We start from the raw sequence: 5,582 nt of genomic DNA on the forward strand, positions 1-5,582 counted from the left end.
TACAGCTCAACTGTCAGCCAAAGTGGAACTTTTATAGATAAAGCCACAAAAACAGGCTGCATATTAACATTTAGATCAGGACCTTGTCTTGTGAAAAGACACATGGTCCAATAAAAAGAGACAAATTTTCTGACATCAAGGGTATGAATCTGGACCTCTAAGAACCCAGAACCCTTGTTCGAACCCTGTTTGTTTGTCTGTCTGTCTGAACCGTGTTTGTCTGCAATGTACTGCCTAATGAGGCCAAATGGCCTACAGTACATGTTCAGACAGGACTTTGCAATACAATCCAATAGCCCGCTTTAGCCTTCCTCTGTCCTGGCCGTTACCAACTTGATTTCCCCTGCTGATTTAACAAGCCATGCACACACAGCAAGGAGAAGAACCAAGTCCTTATTTAATCCCAGGCAGAGTGATGCAGATTGTCTTATATAACACCAAGACTGCACCCAACCATTCCAAGGACACTTATTCACACTGGACTCACACGCCTCACACTCTCTCTCTCTCACACACACACACACACACACACACACACACACACACACACACACACACACAAGGCTGCACATGCATGCCTAAAGTCAAACTGTCAAGTCAGAGCAATGCGGAGCCTATGAGATACAGTACAGTACAGTCTACGCTTTTGGCGAAGAACCCACACGAGCGCCGCATGTGCACACACCACACACACACACGCACACACCTCAGTCTGAGCCTTTTCATTTCCTAGGGTTAAACAGTACCTGTCAAATACTGTGGCACATTGGCAAGAACAGAATGTAATGTTGGGATAAATGCAGACATAATGATAAGCTCTAGGGCAGGCCTGGGCCACAGGCCTGTCTGCAACTTTGGTGGCATTCACACGCACATGGTCACATCATGTGTAGGTACAGTAGGGCCAACTGTCCCTTGAAATACAGAATTGTCCCTTATTTGGAAACTAAAAGATGTGTGCCTTATTGAACAGGACACACTTATTTTGGGGAGGGAATCAGTCAATGACACATCTTACAAGTTCAAACTGCTCATAAACATAATACAGGTTGTTAACCACTCTAGAAGGACTCCAGTTGTATCTGAACTTCCCTGTCTACACTAAATCTCTTGGCCAAAAATGTAGCAATGCAATATGTAGACCTATTAAATTGTGAGCTTGATGATCTGCCATTTATGGTTGCTGGGGTTTGGGATAATATAGCTAATATACACAAACGGTAGGCCTACCCTCCTACTTCCCATTAAAACCTAGAGTAAAAGGTTAAATCCTGTACCATCCTAAACACCCTAACGTCTAATAAAATATGACAAGGGACAAATACTGGCAACTTTATGTCCATAAAACTCCCAAACGGTCCATTTAATTACCTGTCATGGCGCTGCTCTGGCATCAAAACATAAACAAGTTCGTTTCAAACATGTCAACAGAAACACTATCAGATTGGCAGGTATCTGTATATTATAGCTACAATATTATTAAACATTTACATTACAAAACACAAAATAATACTTGCGGTTTGTTGAACTTTGCTTGTCATCGACTTATTGTCAGAAGTTACACCTGCAGGTCCAATCAGTGGCAGGCATGGCATTGCAGCACAGTGACGTCAACGGTGGTGGAAAAAAGTAATGAAATGTTTTACTTAAGTAAAAGTATCAATACTGCAGTGTAGAAATACAATTAAGTAGAAGTCCTGTATTCAAAATGTACTTAAAAGTACCAAAAGTAAAAGTACTCATTGTGCAGAATATGTCCCGGGAGGTTTCACAAGTTCAAAATGTACAACGAAAGCTTTGGAAAATAGCCGATCTACAGCTTGATGCATTGAGCTTGTAGATCTGCTATTTTCAAATGGCCGAAATATATGTAGGCTGAAGTGGTTACTGTATGTTTTGTAATAATCCAAATCTACAAAGTAACTAGTAACTAAAGTTTTCAAATAATTTTAGTGGAGTAAAAGTACAAAATGTGCCTCTTTGAGTAGTGGAGTAGAAGTAAAAGTACTGAAAATGGAAGTAAAAATACCTAAACAATTTACTTAAATAGCCTACAGTAGGCTACTTGGGTAAATGTACTTATTATAGCCTATTTATGTTTTTCTTATGTGCAAGACTGCTTTTTCACCTGTCCTGTCCCTCTGTCTTTACTTTTAGTTAAAGCGATTTTTTAAAACCATGAGAGTATAGCGGATACGGAAACAGTGCGTTTAAACTGTAAGCTGTTTCAAAGGAATTAATTTAATGAGGTCAATGTCTGAAGGGCATTACCATAGAGTTAAAAATAGGGCATTACCTATGCATTGTACACATCCTCCTGCAGTTATTTGGATGGATACTGTTAGCATTCGGAGATTTCAAATAGCCTTAAAATACAACCTGATTTGGTGAATCTATTCCACTTAAAAGTAAAAAGAGAGAAACTAAAATGTCAACGTTTCGTATACAGGTGAGTGGCCTTTCCTTTTTTCCTTTAATCCTAGCGGTTGTGTGTAGATACTGGTAGGCTACAAGCACTCTGTGGTGTATCACCGGTAAACTCGCCCCAAAACACGCGCGCCCCCATTTGTTTCGCAGACCGCTCGCCCCCAGCGGTTCTTGTATTCTTTGTTTTACTGAGAGGATAAGGTAAGGTCCGAGGTCGCTGGATTTTCCCCGGGGCGACTGTGTTTTGGGGCGAGCGGGAAGGTTGCACCTGTGGCATTTTTAGTGCCAACGCTGCCATCTAGTGGTCAAATAAATGAATAAACTGCACTATTCCAGTTGGTAATCAATTTCAAGGTCATAGTTACATTTATATCTGTATTTTGACTCGATTCCCCAGCTATTTCTGGTTGTTATGGCAATAAGTATTGCTTTGCAGAATCTTAAAAATAATTCATTGATGCGTGTTTGAACAACACAGCTTGTGTTACACACAAGTCTACAAGTCTGATATCCGTGTACAATGTGATCTTATTTTACAGACCATTCTCATTAGTCGACTCGTTACACGTAATGCAGATGTTATCCAGATTATGCTGTTTGCTTGTCCAGAATATCCACAAAATTGCTAAGAATGTTAGATAGCATGTTGTGTAGTTGGGTGTTGATGTTTGCCTGGTATCCAAGTTACCTTCCTTGGTTGTAGGCTACTACTACTCATGTGACGTGAGTGACTATTCACACTGTTGCGCAAGTGGATCCGGCAGGGTAGGGGGGATTAGAAGGGAGAGGACATTTGAGATGCATTAAAAAATATATATATTAATATTATTTTCTTATTTTTTTTTAATTCAAATTTAATAAGACTATTGTGCCAGTTTAACCACTTTCAATGGACATAATGTCCCTTTCTTTCTTTCTTTCTTTCTTTCTTTCTTTCTTTTAAAGCCACTTCACAATATGTGCCAGAGGCACAGGGGCTATGGCTATTTGGGGGTCCTTGAAGTTTACAGTATCACAAATAAATAAGAATTGTACTTAAGTACAGTAGGCCTACAACTTCATTGAATGTTGCCTACTTAGTTACTCTCCTGGTCCAATTGTCATGGAAAAGCTTGAGAACCTCTGGACCAGTAGGGTTCATGCCATTTATTCTGATATTAGCCAAATGAAACCATTCTCCTTCTTCTATTTCTTCAGCCACATGGTTGTTGATTGGGTGACAGAATGACACAGTTTCATCATCATTATGAGCAGCACCAACACACTGTCATCCTTTTCAAAGGAACTATTAATTGAACGAGGTCAATGTCTGAAGGGCATTGTACACATGCAATAGGCCTACTTCCTGGATTTATTTGGATGGATACTGTTCGGAGATTTCAACAATCACTAAAATATAGACTGATTTGCAGTGGACAAAAAATTACTCAAATGTTTTACTTAAGTAAAAGTATCAACACTGCAATGTAGAAGTACTCTGTTACAAGTAAAAGTCCAGAGTTCAAAATTGACTTGAGTAAAAGTACAAAAGTATTCGTATCCAAATGTACTTAAAGGACCAAAAGTAAAAGTACTAAAATGTTTGAAAATAGCAGATCTACAAGCTCACAGCGTTGTGAGCTTGTAGATCGGCTATTTTCAAATAGCCTAGATATAAAATAGGGCTAAAGTGGTTGATGTGTGTTATATAATGTAATAATTAATACCTGCAAAGTAACTAAAGTTTTCAAATAATTGTAGTGGAGTAAAAGTACAATATTTGCCTCTGACATGTAGTGGAGTAGAAGTAAAAGTATAGACAATTGGAAATACTCCAGTAAAGTAAAAGTGTACAGTACTTGAGTAAATGTACTTAGTTACTTTACACCACCGCTGATTTGGTGAATCTAACCACTGGGTGAAAAGAGACAGATGAAATCCTAACCTTCTCCTTTTTCTTCAGCCACATGGTTATTGGTTGGGTGACAGCATGCATGACACAGTTTCATCATCATCATGAGCAGCACCAACACACTGTCCAGTGTGTGTGTCCGCACTGTGACTTCCATGCTGTAGGGCAGCCAGCAGTCCTGCACTGACTCATCTCATGACAAAGCAGAAGTACTTTATAGGCCAAAAAGCCACAAAAAAAGGCCCAACCCCAAAGAAATTGCAATAGTAATGTGATATCGTTTTTATTGGTCCTAATACCCTATCATATATTAAAGGTGTGCTTCATGGATTTAGTGGGAACACTTTTTTCAAGGCCAAATGCAACGTTTTGAGGTTTTAAAGCGGTACGGTCTTGGTCAAAAGGTGTTAAATATTGGAGGGTTTATGCGGAGTTATCCAACATATTTGGTGTCTATTCTTGAGTTGTGTGGGTCAATCTTTCCAATAAAACACTTTTTGAGAGGATATTTTAACGTCTGATGCCTGTATTTGGGGTAACAGTACCCCAACACCCATTTGTTTGCCGCATTTGCCACTTGCAGTTTGTACCACACTGCTCATATGGGAGTAAAATGAGCTAAACCTGGTATAAATTGCTCCTGGTTATAGACATGGTTAGATAATCGATTAAAATAATCTTTGCAATTTCAATAGGGCTTCGCTCTTGATTGATTGATTAAATATTTTATTAGACAAAAATGCAAAACAGCATGAGTACAGTCAAACACTTGGTCTAAAAGGATAACACCAAAAAGTCCTTGCGGTCTTGTTTCCATTGGGGTCCATGTGTTCAATTCATCAACATGAAAAATAACACCAAAATTTAATATCCTCACAAATATAAAACACAGAAGTAGAAAAAAAAGGAGGGTTAACAGTCTCATAATGAAGGGAAACATAATACATGAACATGGTCCATGGAATGTAATAATACATTAGATAGACTATTATAAAGCTGAGCTGAGTTTCTCAAGCCTCATGTATAGGTTGTGGTACGACCGTGTCGCTTCTTTTCGTCGCCCTACGGAACATGCAGTGTGCGCATGCGCTGTTCCAGGGTAAATCCTCCTCAACGAAGGAGCCGTGTGTTGTTGTGAGCGTCACAGTGGCTGTGCCACACACACACACACACACACACACACACACATACACACACACATTATACACACACATACATCCAGTACACACACACAGACACCGACATGATGATGGAACGGATTCTA

Source organism: Gymnoscopelus braueri (assembly GCF_963280865.1).
Source record: "Gymnoscopelus braueri genome assembly, chromosome: 2".
In the NCBI taxonomy this organism is placed as follows: Eukaryota; Metazoa; Chordata; class Actinopteri; order Myctophiformes; family Myctophidae; genus Gymnoscopelus; species Gymnoscopelus braueri.